Source organism: Caretta caretta, chromosome 3 (genome assembly GCF_965140235.1).
Source record: "Caretta caretta isolate rCarCar2 chromosome 3, rCarCar1.hap1, whole genome shotgun sequence".
NCBI classification, from domain to species: Eukaryota; Metazoa; Chordata; order Testudines; family Cheloniidae; genus Caretta; species Caretta caretta.
Window position 1 is genome coordinate 203,593,749 of NC_134208.1, and position 17,158 is coordinate 203,610,906.

Here is a 17,158-nt window from a genome sequence, read left to right on the forward strand (position 1 = left end):
TTGGGTCTCATGCCCTCATGCATGAAAAAGGGTTTGAATTGCATTTTCTGGGTCTCCTTATATGTCCTCTAAAGCCTTAGGGAAGCAGACAGGTGTCCTGGTGGCAGTCTAAAGCAGCATATAAGAAGAGACTGTAATGGTGCAGATATTTAAACACAGTTTTGCTTTACAGCAAAGGTATTTGGCCGGTTGCTATAGAAAAAAATAGCTCTCCATGGAGAACTTTCCATCCATAGATTTCAAAGCACTTTATAAAGGAGGTAAGTATTATTAACACCACATTATAGAGGGGGAAATAGATGCACAGAGAAGTGAGGTGATTTGTCGAAGGTTACCCAGCAGGCCAGCGTCAGACGTAGAGCTGAACAAAATTCAGAATTGCTGTCCCATGGGAAATTCCATCTTTTCAACCTTCGTTTTCATCCCCAAAAACAGGATGAAAAGTTTTGGGGTTTTTTTAAAGTAAATTCCAAAATATTTCAGTTCAGAATTGTTGAAACCTTTCATTTTGACATTTTTTTAAATCAAAGACGCTGGAGCAAAACATTCCTGCAATCTATATGTTTCACTACATTTTGTGTTGGATCAATATTAAACTGCCGGTTCCTAGCCCAGTGCTTAATGGGAGTTGTAGTTCAGGCCCCATTGTCTCCTCTGAGCTGGGGTCCCAGGGAAGACTCCCACAATGCAATGCAAACCAAGCCGACTGAGCTGCACAAGTTGAAACAAAATTTTTGAGGAGTGGTCAATGAAGTCAAATGAAATAGTCCGATTTGAGTCAAATCAGCATGAAACAAAAGTATTTCATTTTGATTTTCCCAATGGAAAAATGAGATGATTTTTTTTTTTGGCAAAATTGTAATTTTTCTGTGGAAAATCATTCTGATGGAAAATTCCCAACCATCTCTAGCTAGGACCTAGCTCTCCTGAGGCCCAGCCAAGTGCTTTAGCCAGTAGACCACATGCTCCTTCTGTGACCCCACCTATGAGGAGATCAGAAGAACAACCAAAGATGGGTGTGGGGTGAGAAGACGCTAGTATGGGTTAGAATGGACAGCTTGAGTGATGAGGAAAGGAAGGCTGGGGCAATGGGTTAAGATGGATATTTTGGGCTGGTAGCAAAAGAGGTAGGCTATTGGGAAGCGGCACTGTGGACAGTTGAAATTTGTGCTGGAAGGCCCATCTGAATGTTGTTATTTCGAGGGAACAGAAGATGGTCTTGTGAGTAAGGCACTAGAGTGTGACTCAGACAAGCTAGATCCCCTTCCAAGCCAAGTCTCTTCATCCCACTGTGGCTCAGTGAAATGTGGAGAGTAACACTTAGATTGTAAGCTTTGTGGGCAAGGATCGTCACTGACTGTGTTTGTACAGCGCCTTGCACAATGGGGACATAGCTGGGGCCTTTAGGCTCTACCATACTATAAATAATAAGTGCTTCCCTCTACTGGTACATGGGAGAGGTTCATGGTTCGAGGTTGCCCCGTTGAGGGAGACTGTCACAATCCAGCAGCAGGACTATGGCCTTGTCTTAGCAAAATGTATATGGCCTTGTACATTCGCGACATTCGCACTGAGGAAAACTACGTTGACTCTGCTGCACTGGTTCCAACAGCTAACATAGACCCACTTCGTTGATCTCTGATGGGGCTGCCGCTTCTGCTAATTTGTGGAGCAAGCTGCATCAGCGTAAACCCTGCTTTGCCTCACACCCATTAGGGGATTGCACTGCTGTAACCACCTCAGTGTAGCTACACCAATGTGAATTTCTCTAATGGAGACAGGATCTATGTAATACAGTGAAGGCTACAAAGCCAAATGCTGCATTACGGGGTACAGCCGGCAGCAGCACGCCAGAGAGAGGCTCCAAAGAACAAAACCTCAGCCACAAAGCAGAGAGAGTTTCTATCTTGCGAGTAGCGTAGCAACCGCACACCAGGGGTGCAAATGACTTCCGTAACGCACTGCAACCCTGCACACGTGAGCTCACAGCAGCGCACAGACCACAACTGCCTTAAACACCAGAGGTCTGAAAGGCACAGAAAATAGGCAGCAAATATCCTGAGAAGGAAACTGGAGCAAAACCCCAGCTTTAGGCAATCCAGATTTTATCACAGGAGATGTGGAGATGGGTAACTATCTGATGTGCACAGTTCCAAGGGCCAGCAGTCTGCAGGTCCACCCAGCCACAGACCAGTGTATTGTGCCACATTTTGAAACCCACGTGCTCCAAGAAGGTGTCTCACTTGTGCGTGGGCAACCCATAAGCTCGGATTTGTGCCTGCAGACCCCTCTACCTGCAAAGCATTGAAAATCTGTACCATTTATTTCCATTCTAAGCAGCTGCCAGCATCTCTGAACCCTGACCAAGCCAATGCCTTCTTTCCTCCTCATTGCCTGGGATAGACATGTGTCTAGTAAGAAGAGGACCCAGGCCCTGTGGGTAAAAGAGGCTCAGTGAAACATCGGACGCAATGACTATTGCAGATTACACTGTGTGCAGCTGATTGCTCCTACTCAGCCATTGCCATGGCTGAAATGGTCTCCCTGAGACACAACACAATGCGATTCAAGAGCAGGGGCTGACTAGCTCCGAACTGGTCATCCTGTGCAATACCCACGGCTGGCTGCCGGGGAGGAAGTGAGGCAGTTTGAAAGTTTTGTGGGAGAAGACGAAGATTTGGCCCATGCAATCCCAGAATGCTCTTCCTCCAGCTCTGGACTGTGAGACTAGGACCAGGCCTAGCTATCTGCTATCCTCCCCTTGCACCCTGCATCTCCGTGGTATGGGTGAGCTTACTGCTTGGCTTCCCCAAGGCGGGCACGTGGTTGTGTGCATGGGCGTACAGGGGAGCATGAGCATGTTGTAGCTGATGGAAGGCCTCTCAATCTCCAGCCTTTATAACGCTGCTTTGGGGGAGCACCGTGCATGAGACTTTCCCAACACCTCATCTCATCGTCAGTAGAACTCCTTCTTTGATCTCACACAAGCTTACTGTGAGAGCCTCACACATGGCTTTAAGCCCCGTCTTCCTGGTGAAGGCAGCATGGGGTACAACAGTCTTCAATTATCGTACATACTTCTTGGCCCCTTTTGAGTGTCCTTTGCATGGCATCAGGCCAGTGTTCATGACGCGGGATGATCAGCTGGGGAGGGGAGGGATTCAGCAGCTTGGGAGGATGGGCTGAGGAGGTCCACCCCAGGGGGAAGGTCCACCCCAGGGGCATAGTGGGCGTTATAAGTGCTTGGGTTGCCGGGCAATATAAAATGATTTGGTTGCTCAGGCACGTGGAGAGTGGGTGTTCTTAGTATGTATCTCTAAGTAGGAAAAATATGTGCATTATTGGAGAGAAAGGCCTGGCGGGGGGTGGGGAGGGGAAGGATGGGACAGGATGGGATAAACAGCAAATTGGCTGGTGTGCGTGAAGAAAGAGCCCAAAACACATGGGTCCTGATCCAACATTCACTGAACCAATGGAAAGGCTCCCATTGGCTTCACCGGACTCTGAGTCAGGTCCATGACAATGCCACAGGAAACAAGACCAGCAGTAATAGTTGGTAGTGACTAGAGTGTGGTGTGTTGCATAGGGGTGCACCCTGAGGTTTTCACTAAGGAATTCAGTTGCGTCTTTCTAATGTATCCATTTGGCTTGTGGCACCATCTTGCTGCCCACCCCCCATCAGATTCTAGGGATCTGGATTGTGGATTCTCTGGTTCTGGATTGTGTAGCCAACATTTTTGCATAGCTCTCTCAAAATGTGGCTGCCCTTTTTTCTCTCCTTCCCCCTGTTCGGTGAAGTGGAAGAGTGACCGAGCAGATGCTGATGGACAAGAGACCAGTGACTCAACCACCCTACTGAGAGAATAAAAATCAGACTGTCTGAGAACTGTCAGCCAGTGGGAACTTTCCCAGGGGATCAGCAAAAAATAAAATAATTGAACGTAGGTGATTCTGCAATTGTGAGACATTTGGAAAATCCACACTGTCCAACCAGTCTCCCACTCACATTCTTGTCTGCATAGTATGCCGGGGTCTAACAGTAAGGGCTGGAAATATAAAACAGCCCAGAATACCAGCTGGTTTAAGACCTCCTATAGAATGCAGAAGTGGGGGTGTGGAGACTGCCTCTACGTTTTTGTTTATAAAGGTGCGGGGGGGTTGCTTCTGCTTTTACATTTAGCACAAGTGGAAAGGAAATGCGTTCTGCAAGGCTTAAGAGGCTGGGAGTTTACCACGTGTACAAATGAGGACCTTAATTTGGCCTCATGACACCTACATGCATTATTAGGCCAGCTGGTATACATTGGCACACTCTCCAGGAAAATCAATAAGGCTGCACCCATTTAGTCAGCTGAGGATCTGGCCCATCGCAGGAGCAAACCAAGCAGAGAGGTGCAATGTCTGGACCTGTAGATGTAGCCTAGTCAGTCCAAGCTGCTCTTGCATATCAGTGACATGTTTTGATGTGAGATATTGAAGCTGGGTAGCCTCTAATTCCCCTAAAGGCCATAACAGGAGAAATTATAACAAGGGTTCAATAGGCCATCAGATGGTCTAACAAGGGTAGGAATTGTGCTGCACGTGATGAGTAAAAGAAGCAGGGTGTTCTAGTGTTAGGAATGCATCTGGAGCTTTATTTCAGGCCTATTTTCATTTTCTTGCCTGTTTTATTTCTGTATTTTAACCCCTCTTTGTGGTGTCCTTCTGCCCAGCTGGGGACAAGGCCCTGGAAATGACTGGTTTGCAGGAATCAGTGCTGCCCCAAATTTTTGAGGGGACTTGTGGCTAGATATGGGTGAACTTCCAAAGGTTCAGAGCTTGTGTTAAGATAACCCTCCAAAATCTTGCCACTCCAATCTGCACCACCCTCCCCTTGCCCCTCTTCCTCCATGGGCCTATCAACCTCCCCACAGGACACCCCAATCTTCCCCTCAACTGGCCTGGTCTCTCCTTTTCCCCTGTGCTGTTTTTGGATGGAGGCCCAGTACTCTTGTACCCTCCGCTCTGGTGCCTTAGGGCGGGTGTAGAAGGATACCCCTAGCTCCTCGGGTGGCAGATGGGGATTGAGCCTGCTTGACAGAATTCTGGAGACCCTCAGCCCTAGAGAGTGTTCATGGACTGGAAAGCAGCTTCTGCAACACTCATGGTAGCGCTCATAGTCCCATTGCAGAAGGAAGTGTGATGGAGCAGTGCTCCAACCACCTTCCCTGCAAAAGAAACCACCAGATGAAGGAGAAGGAAATAATTCTCCCTTCCTCTTCCTAACCTGCAGAAGTGGCTACATAAACCAGGTGGCCATGCCCTAGCAAGCTGGGAAGGGGGATTGGCTCAACAAACCGCCCCTGGAGACCTTGGACTGAAGAGGTAGGAGGCCACCAGGACTTGTAACTGCCCCGGGGAAAGGGGAGGAGGGAGACGGGGTCATCTGGAAAAGAGTGATGTCCTGTTGGGCCATAGGCCCTGTTGGGGGTCAGGAGCAGAGTTGAGATAGATCCTGGCCTTTTCCTTTGTACACCCCAATCCCAAGGCAAACCTTTTTGGAGGGAAGGAGGGAAATAATTCATCGTGGCTGTTCCAATTCTGATGTCAGGCTAGCCATACCCCAGAGAAGCAAAGCCTGGCTAGGATTGGTTCTATGGTTGGGTGGATATTCGGGGGTGGGGTGAGGGACAATTCTCATTTGATGGAAAGCAGTTCACCCTTCTTCTCACTGAAGGACACTCTCCCCGCAAAGGACTAAGCATGCCAGGACAGATCCCCAGTGGATGTAAATTAGCAACGCTTGCTTGAAGTTGTGGAGCTACACGGCATTACATCAGCTGCGGATCTCCCCATTGTCTCCGTACCACTCCAAGCGCCTGTTGATTCAACTATCAAAAGAACAGGGGTTCTCAAACGAGGGATCGTGAGGGTATGGGGGGGTTACAAACTGTCAGCTCCAGCTGTGAGCCCCATGCATGCTGGGGCTCCTGCTGTCAACCATGCACGGGGCTGACAGCCCGAGTCGTTCAGAGCTGGGTGACTGGAGAGCAGCGGCTGCTGGCCAGGAGCCTAGCTCTGAAGTTAGCACTACCCCCACCAGCACCAGTGCAGAAATGCGAGTGGCATGGTGAGGGGGGGTTGTCATTTGGGGGGGGTCACAGCCTGAAATATTTTCAAAGGGGGTCCAAGCAGAAAAAGTTTGAGAACCCCTGAAAAGAATAAACTTGAAGTTCAAATTAATCACTCTATAGCAGCCCTGCCTAATGGCCCAAGGCCACCTGGTTTGCTAGGAGCTTTATTAAAAGGCAGCAATTCTCACTCACCTCCTACTTGTATTCATGTATGCTTCATTCACACCCCCCACGTACATATATCCATTCTCTCATTTACATTGGCAATTACGTGCGTGACTTATGGAGACACCAGTCACAGCTATGTAGTTAAGGCTGACCCAGATTTTTCACTTATTAGATTTAAATATTGAACACATCACAGTCTCCAGTATGTGTTTTTGGGGGTCACCTACTTACCTTTCCTGCTGATTACAGGATGATCTAAAAGCACTTCAGGAACATAAATTAATGAGCTTCACAACTTTGTATGTGAGACAGGGAATCATTATGTTGATGGATAAACTGGCAAGGAAAGAGGCTAAGGGTATGTCTACACTGCACACTAAGACCAGGTCTGGCCTTGTGGGCTCAGTGTTTCCAAGCCTGTGCTTGAGAGTCCACACTGCATTGCAAATCTGGGTTTCAAATTGCTGGACTTGGGTCTCACAGCGATGCTAATGCATCTGTACTGCAATTTGCAGCCGTTCTGCGTTGGATCTGTGGCTTGACCTGCATCCACATTGCAAAATGACAGGGCTTGGACCTGAGCCTAGGCAAGACGGGGGCTCTGATCCACCCCCCCCCACCACAGGATCCTAGGATCTGGGTCCTGAGTGCTGTCTGACCCGAGTCAAGCTGATTTGCGGTGTGGATGGAAGGGGAGTGTGGGTTCAAACCTGAGTCAGAGCCTGGGCTTCATGTACAGTGTAGACATATCCTAAGTGAGCTACGCAAAACCACAGAACAAGGCAACACTAGAGTAAGGAATAGGACCCAGTCCTCTTCTCCAACCCCACTGGCTCTCTTACATTTAGGTAGGCCAGTTATTTGTATTTTTGGCTCATATATATCCACTTGGATGTCAACGATCCTGCTGACATTATACTGTAATTATGTCCTGCTAATGGAAATGATCTGTCTACTCATTTTCCATCCACAACATTTGGCTGGTTTCACCTGGTAGTTGCTTGGAATTGTCATGGCAGGTATGAAAGTCCAGAGAATATAGGGATTTATAACTTCATGTGAGTTATGGTGTTTTCCAGGCAGCAAAGGCAAGCGTGACTGTGCTATCAGATTTAGACTTAAACAGGATGCTGGAGGAAAACATGACAGCTCTTAGCTTGGATCTCAGGTAGCAATAAAGTAAGCAGAGGCATTTCAAGTCACAGTTCTACTTCTGCTTTTTTGGTTAGGAAGTTCATTTGTCTTTCTTTCCCCCCCTCCCAGAAATTATTTACTGTTCTCCAATTTTCAGATTAAAAACTCTGGGTGAGCTTCAGTGACTCTAATTAAATAGCAGCTACATTCCCTTCTGTACACGCTGGGCTTTATTCCGCCCTCAGCTATCTCTTGAGATCAGTGGGGTTCTGTGGCTGGAACGGAGCATAAAACTTGGCCTGTATGTGTTAACGCCAAAGTAATTTATTCTGCAAGTCAGTGCTAGCTCCAAACAAAACCAGTGCTAACCTTTTTCTTTCTCCCCACGATGCAAGCACACGCCACACTTTCCTTGACTGGAGCTCGTTGCTCCCTAACTCCAGATACGACACTATAAACGCTGGCTACGATGCACGTTTTGACTTGAAAACGCAGCAGCGATCTGGGATTTTAATTCAAACAAATTTGAAAATTGATTCAGACTAAGCGGCAGCTGCATCCCTAATAGTCACAAGTCAAAGTGGCTAAACACTGGAGCTGTAGTAACCTCCTTATTTCTTTTTCATAGGAGAAAAGGAACTGAGTAGACCTGGAATATTATAATTAAATTGTCATTTGTTACTTATCTGCTTAAAGGTTCTGCCTAATTAAACACAGCTCAGTTTTCACGCTAAGCACTTACCTACAGCAGAGGGTGTTTGTTTTTTTTAAAAATAGAAATCAGGGGCATGCACAGACTGTCTGTTACAGTCTTCAGAGAGTCTATTGCCAGCCTCTACAGGTTATGCTTCATTAGTACACATTGTCCAGGATAACCCAAGGCTTGTGCAGGTGTGTTGGCAAAATGCACACCACTTCCACCCCCACTCCCACCGCACTTCCAACAAGCTGCTACTTGAAACACTGTGTGGCAAAAATCACAAGGAGTTCTTAAGTTTGTTAGCTTGGAATTCACCCGGCAGATGTGCCTGCGACATGGTGGGCAGAACCTGGAAGGGAGTCACTGGAAAAACAAAACCATTGAGTCTAAACTTAGTATGTTTTTCCATGATGAGATGAAAAACGTGCATTGGGCTTTTTTGTGTGTTCTTTAGAATCATGCTCAGAAATTAAACATTTTCTGAACGACAAAGACAGGTTTTTTTAATTGTTTGCTGCCTTTGGCCTTCAGAGATGACTATAAGGAATACATTCCAGTCCATTCTCGCTAACCCATTCATATGGGGGTTTGACTCCCCTCCCACAAAGGTAGCAAGCCTAATTCGATCTCTGTTGCTGGACTCAGCTCATGCTGTTTACACATCCCTCTCAGATAATCAATAATGCCGGCAGCATCTGTAAATAATTATATCCACAGCTCTAACACAGCATCCAAGACAAAGACAGAAGCTGGGAAGTGAGCCTTTGCATATTCAGAACTTGGTAAAAGGACTGAAATACAGTGCTGGACTTTATTACTGTATCTTAAAACCCATATATTAGATAGCATTTTTCCCTTGAAGGAATCTGGCCATGTATCATGTGATCAAAATGCTAAACATCTTTCTCTTCCCCTCTTTCTTAGGGAAACCCCCCCCAGTAAATCACTACGTATGATAAAGTACAGTGATGGCGTGGAGCTCTCCTCTTGTGGGGATCAAGCCAGACATGTCTGTAACTAAAAAACGCATGGGCCTGCACTGTCTAAGATAAATACCTACTCCCCGAGCTAATGCATTTGTAGACTTATGTTTTTAGATCCAGAGGTCCGAGGCTCAATCTCTACAGATGTCCCATTACACAGGATGGCCTGTGCAGGGCTTAGGATGAGCTTGCCAAGCTAGGGAGAGTATGTAATCCATGCTAATGCCATGTGACCCCTTATCCCATTCTACCGACTAGATCATATAGACAGCTTCGTAAGTCTGCTACTGCCAGGCTAATCAACCCGATCCTTTGGCTCATCCAGTAGAATCCTAACAGCCACAAAGGTATTTGAGCTACTCTTTCTGGGGCATAAAATATAGGGTACATTTTCAGAAGGTTTGCGGCCTCAGTTTCCCTCTTTGGAGGTGCAGTTTGCACCCTCCTCTTCCCCCCACCCCAATATTTTTGTATTTGTAAAATGAGCCACGGGAATCAGTCTGAGCACTTATGCCTCAAGCTACCCAGCATGTGCCTGCTATAGACAATTTGCGCCCCAAATATTCAGAACCGCATTGTGCACAGTAATTCGGTCACTAGGGTAATAAGTATGGGCACAAATTTTGCAGAGGTGCAATGTACCTGCCAAACAAAGCCTTAGAGTGGGTAGATTTAGGCAATAATAAATAGACTATCGCTCACCCACACCTCTCAGAGCTAATGGTTCTGTCACCTTTTGTTAAAGCTTCTATGTAGTTCATTCCCTGTCTGTCAGCTTCATGCATCTATTAAGTCATGTCATAAACCTGGTTTGTAAGCGTGAGGTGTTTATGCAGCACCTGTCGCAATGGGGACCAGATCCTTGACTATAACCATAACAATAAATAAAGAACAGGAGGAGGACTTGTGGCACCTTAGAGACTAACCAATTTATTTGAGCATAAGCTTTCGTGAGCTACAGCTCACTTCATCGGATGCATACTGTGGAAATAAATAAAGATTTATTCCCACCGTTCTCTTTAAAAAGAAGTAACCATTGGAGGCACTAGGGGATGCTATGGCTCCACAGACGGGACAACGCATGACACCCCTTGTTGGGGTTAGCTCAGAGCTTTAGTATTTGGGAGTTCCCTAACAGGTCTTGTGCTGGAGGGACAAAGCCCCCAAGAGTTGTGAATCTATCTAGCATGTCCTCAAAGAATGACAATTACAGATAAATGATTGTCTCCTCTCTGCAGCTAGGAGGTCATGTGAGCAGATGCACCACAGGGACTGGGTCATCTACCGAGCATGACGCTGTTAACGTGCAACACCACTGTGCAAGCGATCGGGACCAGACGTGATCATCTGTGGACACTCACATGAGCACTCTCACATCAGTTCAGAATCCCAGGAAAGACACAGCTCTGTGTGTTACATTCTCCCTGGCATTGTTTTCATTGCTTCGCCAACCGCCACAATGATGTGTCCCATCACCACAGTGTCTCAGCAGCATCTAAACCGGCATCAGAGCTGAGCCTGTTTAACCTAGCTCTGCTTGGTACATGGCGTTTGCTTAGTGATTAACTTGTCCACTGACATACCCTGTCTCACAGCGCTTTCGTTCAATTAACTCTGTTGACTTAGTCTCCGTTTGAGCAGTAACTGGATTTAGATAAAGATGCCACCAAAGCAGAAAACACAACATCAGCTCTGTGACTTCTGACAATGTTTGTGCGGCTGATAACGCAGCTGGTGTGGTGATTGGGGACAGTCATCTGGACTGAAAACTACTCTAAAGTGAAAACCCTGTGCAGTACAAATGCCCTGGCCTGCACTTCGGGGTCAGGAGCAAGACATGCAGAAGGCATTGCTGCTCTAGTGTTCAACCGACACATCAGGGGCCTGATCCAAACCCCACTGAAGTCAATGGAAAGACTTCCATTGACCCCAATGGGCTTTTGGATTAAGTCCCATGTGATTTATGCTCTTCACACTCAGCAAGACAGGTATCCACATCGACGCCACACTGTTAAAAAGCAGCTCATTAAAAGGGTGGAGTTTAAGAAAGTTGCAGCTAATATGCATGTCTTCTACTTATCATTCATTATGCATTGTGAATGGAAGGAACTGAGAGGAACTCCAATCATCAAAGAAGGAGCCTTTACTAGTCATGAAATTCCAGATAGCCAGCACCTAAGCAGCACCTTTCAGTGAGGGGGCACTGTTAAATAGCACTGCCTTTTGCAGGGGGAAACAAAATCAATCCTGGAGGACATCCTCAACTGGTATAAGCTGGTTTGGCACCACTGAAACTATGCTCAGATCATATCCACCAGTTGAGAGAACTGGCCCACTGTATTTTACCACCCCTGGGTCAGATTCATCCCAGACTAGCTTCCTCCACACAATCCCTGGTGTAGGTTCTTTGCCTCAAAGAGTTCCTTATGGTTGGCCCAGTACATTGCAGCTGAAGTCATGCACCCTCCACCGGCAGAGGAGAAAGGTATGGCCCAGGTTGACTGGGGATGTGCTGTTTTGGCAGAACAGCCTCCAGTGGTGGGGCACCTAAAGAGCTAGTGGAAATTAAGGTAATTTCTACTCCTACTGAAATGCCTAGTTAAGGCAATTTACACCTTCCTGCATCGTAAGAGAGAAGCCATGCCAATCACTGCCAGTGCAAACACCTGCCTCCAAAATACACTTGCATCTCTTCTGTTGTTTTAAAACTATGCTCCCGATCCTTCCTGTTGATCTGAAAAATGTGAGGAGGGTAAAATGAGTCAAATGCGCCCCATACTGTGGCAGGTTTGAGCGCATGGCCTTTGGGTCACACATTTTTAGCATCTTGGCCTGAGTTCCAGAAGGTCACAAAAAGTCTCTGACCCAAAGAAGGTACAATCTATAGCTCCCTTTCCCCTACATGGAGGCCTGCTGCAGTTTGGCCTCTGCATTTGCTTTCCTCACTGCCATGAAGCAGGAGACAGAGTCCTAAATGTGCTGTCTTTGGGCTATTAAAGGGCTGTCTGTTGAACTATTAATGTCAGGGGAGAGTTTCAAAAGCAACTGAGACAGCCCTGTGCTCCCAAACCCTGTAGGCACTTTTGAGAACTTCCCCTCTTCATTATGAGGCCAATGGCAAATAGTGCGCCAACTTCTATTACTACTGTAGGAGATCCTCTCTCTTACCAGGCACATACATACATATATATTTTACTGCTGGTACTTAGCATACATTAAGCACATATTCTGTAGTCATGAAAGATGGCAGCCTCCCAGTGTTTTGCACATCTCTGAGCCAGTCAGCTGTTTGCATGAAAGCACAGAAGGGGACTGTTTTAACAACACCAAGAAGTTGGTTAACTCATCCGGCTAGAGGTGGGGACAACCTGATGTGCCCAACCTGCTTTGGTAGCCATGAGTAATAGGTCTCATTTGGTGCCCCCTTAAAAAAGTGGAGCTTCAGGGTTCAGCACCCAGCACAATATGGACTATTTGGGGTGACTACCAAGGAAGGCCAGACATCCATTGCCATCAGTGGTGGCTAAAGGTTTCAGTCGGACAACTGCGATCATTAGATTGGCCGCAAACACTGGCATTAGGCTGTTCTTCAGGGATGGTGGGTTTTGAAGAATGTGCCTGCTACACCCACTTTTGAAAATGGGTCAAAGTAGGTGTTCCAAGCAGAAAAGCTGCTAGAAATCAGAGAGGAGCTTTACAGATCTGACGTCACAGTGGGAGTGACAGGACGGTTACTTCCATTTCTCCATACGAGACAGTTTGGCAACAGAAGAGCCAGGCCAAGAGTCAGCTTCAGGCAGTCAAATCTGACTGAATAGATCACATACAGCACTGAACTGAAATTAAAGCAAATTAAAGGTCCCAAGCCAGGTTCTGTCCCTTGCTCCGGTAATGCAACGAAGCCTGGGAGACAGCAACCTGACTCCCTGTGTGTGGGAATCCTCCCAAGGCAAAGAACCCCAATAATTGCTCCCAGGCTACTCTCCCTTCCAGTCCCAATCATAGGGGCATATGTGGGAGAAAACGAGGGGGTGATCCCCAGTTGCCAGAATGGTCTTGAAGCTGTGCAGCTTTATCTTGGGGATTCTTTTGGGGCTGGCTGACCACAGAATCCAGGGCTGCAGGGAGGGGTATAAAGGTAGCTTAAGCCATCCCCATCTTGCATTGTACCAAGCGCAGCTCCTAACCAGCCCAGAATCTGGGCTCACAATTCAACTCAACAATTCTGTGTGTGGGGAAGGGTGGGGAGAGCTAAAGCTCAGTGAACTCAGGATTAAAGCCATTGAGGGACTAACCAGGTGAGATATCTGGCATTGGCAGCAGTGGACAAGCTAGAGTCACCATCATGTTTCTTCCCTGTGAACTCTCTAGTACAACAAGAACACAGGGCCATTGAGCACTGTACGCTGGCTACTCATTGCCTCTTAATATAAAGCGAATAGTGTTGTTTATACTCCATTACCCAGTTCCAAATTACAAACCGGAGCTCACAGGAAGCTTGCATGGCTCTATCTTTTCTGTAACCTCCTGGATAAAAGGTCAGTTTTCAAATATAGTGTTTTCCAGATACACTATTTGAAAAATATAGAGCTGTTCAAATACTCTGCTTCCTTTAATGCTATTTTCAGGTTGTTCTCTCAAATTAAATATCAGGCGTAGCAGTAAGATTAAAGGGATGGTCTCACTCCACAGGGCTTGGGGTTTCCATGTCCCTCTAGAAATAGCTTTCCCTTTGTGGGCCAGGTGAACTCCAACAAGGTTATCATCATTTCCTAATCTTTCCTCAGCTTTCCGGGTGGGGACGTGTAATGAGAGGGCGTGATCTCGGACTAACTGCCTGTGGAAAAAAAAAATCTATCCAACAGCTCTGGGCTGAGTCTCAGATGGAGTAAATCAGCATAGCTCCATTGCCATTCCTGGACCCAGGCTAATTTATGCCCACTGAGGATCTGGTCCTTTATGTCTGGTGGGAAATGGGCAAAGATTCCAAGGGGGGAAAAGTGATCGGGGGAGGGCAAAAATCACAAACAGTTATAAAGTTTTCCTCTGCTGGGTGTTTTTCTTTCTGGTTCAGGTTTAAGATGACCACTTTGCCCACACTCTTTCCCTTTAAGAATGAGTGACAAGGCAACAGGCAAATATGCCTGGAGGAAAAATACTTGTACAGCGAAGAGACGACATGGACCTAACAAGGCAAAAGGTCTGGGTTTTACATCCAGCTCTGCCACAAATTTGGCATGTTCAAAAGACACAAGGGTTGTGCACCAGTGAGAGGAATGTTCTCACCCAACGCCTGATTTCCACATACTCGCTGGAAGCTTTGGGCAAGTTCCTCAGCGGTTGTAATTGGGTGCAGCAGCTCTATTGAAGTCAATGGATCTGTGCCCATTTAGTCTCTGATTCAGCGCGGCAGATGTCTAACTTTAAGCTCATGAGTAGTCCCGCTGAAGTTAATGGGCCCACACCGGGTTCTCAACACCACAGGCGCTGGGCTCACTTATACCGGCTGTGCGTCTGGCCTGTGGTGCACGCAGCCTTTTGAGCACAGGCTTCTACACGTGAGAGTCTTCACTGCCGTATGCCTCAGTTTCCTCCTCTTTAATGGGGGGATAATAATGCTTCCCTACCTCACTGTGGGGGGGTTGTGAAGCGAAACACGCTATTGTTTGTTTGTGCCTTATGATCCTCCGCTGAAAGACAGGCTGGGATTGAAAAGTCTTATTATTGTGATATAGAGCAACAATGTTTTGAGGTTAGCCAATGAGCTGCTCCATTATGGGAACTTTTTCCTGCAATTTAAATGACCAAATATTTCATAAACCTGGTGAGGTGACAGAACGGATAATACTAAGTTTAAAAAGCCTTAATACTTATGTTCCCCTCCTCTTCATATGAAGTCACTGGGGATCAGGCACTGGATTAGGGGCATAGAAATTGCTTCATGCATTGCTAGGAGGCATTCAGATACGACAGCGATGGGGCACTGTAAGAACCTTTAGAGAACAGAACAGAATCTGGTTTTAATCCCAGTGTTGTAGCTAACTGGGTGACTTTGGGCAAGACATTATCTGCCATGTCTCAGTTTCCCCGTCTATACAAAAGGGGCCAATGGTACGTCCTTTTTAAAACAATATATGGTCTAGGAATAAGTGCTCATTATAACTATTATTCAGAATTGTGAACAAAGCCAAGCTTTGAGCTTGCAGATGAGCTTTACCAAAGACAGCTACCATATTTAACATATTTTCAGTTCATAGCATGGCTTAATTATATTTTCCGCAATTACTTAGCAGCACAGCAGGAGCGAGGGCTGCAGCCTGGCGAGTGCGAACTTACAGTTTCCAGTCATAGCACTTATCTACACTTGCTGCAGAGTCTGGTGCATCGTGTATGGTCATCATGTCCCATATCAGTTATAAAAGTTAGGAACGTTCTGATGGAACTATTCTTGCTGATGGCTTTGTTACGAGTTATCAGGTCATAAATAATTGTTTATAGTAAGCAGTGTATGTTATGTTAGCAAGTACTGCTTAATAATTACTGTATAAGGGACCAAGCAAAGGATGCCATAGAAATCTATACACGTTTTGAAATATGGACGTGTTGCTGTATTTGAATTCACAGCTATAGGAACAGTACCATAGCTGTATCACTGGAACAGCACATGTGCTTACAGTTCATGTTAGGCAGCAGGTTTAATACAAACAAGAGGAAGTACTTTTTCGCACAATGCACAGCTCATTGCCAGAATTGGAACTGGGTTCCAAAAAGAACTGGAAAAGTTTGTGCCACATGGCAGCTCTTATGTTCTTTGGTTTTGAGGATCAGGTCTAATCCTGGTTCTGATACTTATTTGCTGTGTTACTGACATGCCACTTGCTTCTTTGACCCTCAGTAAAACTGAAGTAACAATAAGTGCCTAAATCCCTTCTGAAACGGTGATTTAGATGCCTAAATCAGGTAGGCATCGCAACAGTGAGCACCGAGTGCCTAAATCCCTTTAAAAATCTGGGCCTTAGGCACTGACATTGGCATCAAAAGATCTGCCACTGACCTGCTGTGTAAGGTTCCTCAAGTTACTTCCTCTCCCTGTATTTGTTTTCCCTCCTGCCCTTTGTCTGTGGGTTTTAAGAGAGAATGCTCGATAGGATATGGCCACAACCTGGTTGATTTCCAAGCAAAAACCCAGGCTGGAGTTAGCGGTGCTCACTGCAGCATTGGCTCACCTTTTGCATTTTCCAGACCATGTGCGGTGCACAGGTGGTGGAGGAGGGAGTGAAAAGCAGCTTAACTCCTGAGTGGGGTGGGGGAACACTACCGCAAAGTCCCTGGAATGTTGCAGAAAGGTACAAGAAGGCGCAGGATTCGCCCCAACGCTGCTCTGCCTCTGTAGGTTTTCACTGTCTTGTCGGCACAGCTGCCATCTCACTGTGGAGGAGAGAATGCCCTGGAAAAATCCTAGGTCTTGACTTCCCTCTACCTTGCCCTTTGGGCAGTCACTTTTACCTCCCCAAAGCAGAAGTTAAATGCTAGCAGATCAGAATGGCCGGGTTCTACACGGGTTGGGCGCCCGTGTGAATGACTGTAGAAGGTGCAAGGCAGTCCTGGGCCCTGGTCCTGCAAACACTGAAGATGTGCTGAACTTTAACCACAGGAGCAATCCCACTGCGCTCAGCCAGGGGCTCTCTCACTCGCAGTAAGTGATGCAGCAAGCAGGCAAAATTGTAGGAAAGAAATGTTTATGAAGCAGGCTGAGTGGCCAGTGTTACATGCGGTGCTCTCTCTCTTGAGTGCCTGAGCCCTTGGGGCTATACCCAACTAAGCCACTCTGGCCCTTCTACTCCTCTTCCACTCCTTGGGCTGTATTTCAAGCTTCTGAAGATTAGCATTTCTCCATTAGCTTCAGTGGGATTCCTCACATCCTTACAGTTAAGCATGTGCACAACTGGGGATCAAGAATGTCCATTCAAGAGGCCTTATTCTCCTCATGCAGAGTACAAGGCACTAAAGAGATGCCAGAGCCGAGGGCAATTAAAGAGTTCTGGTGCTAGGATTCCTCG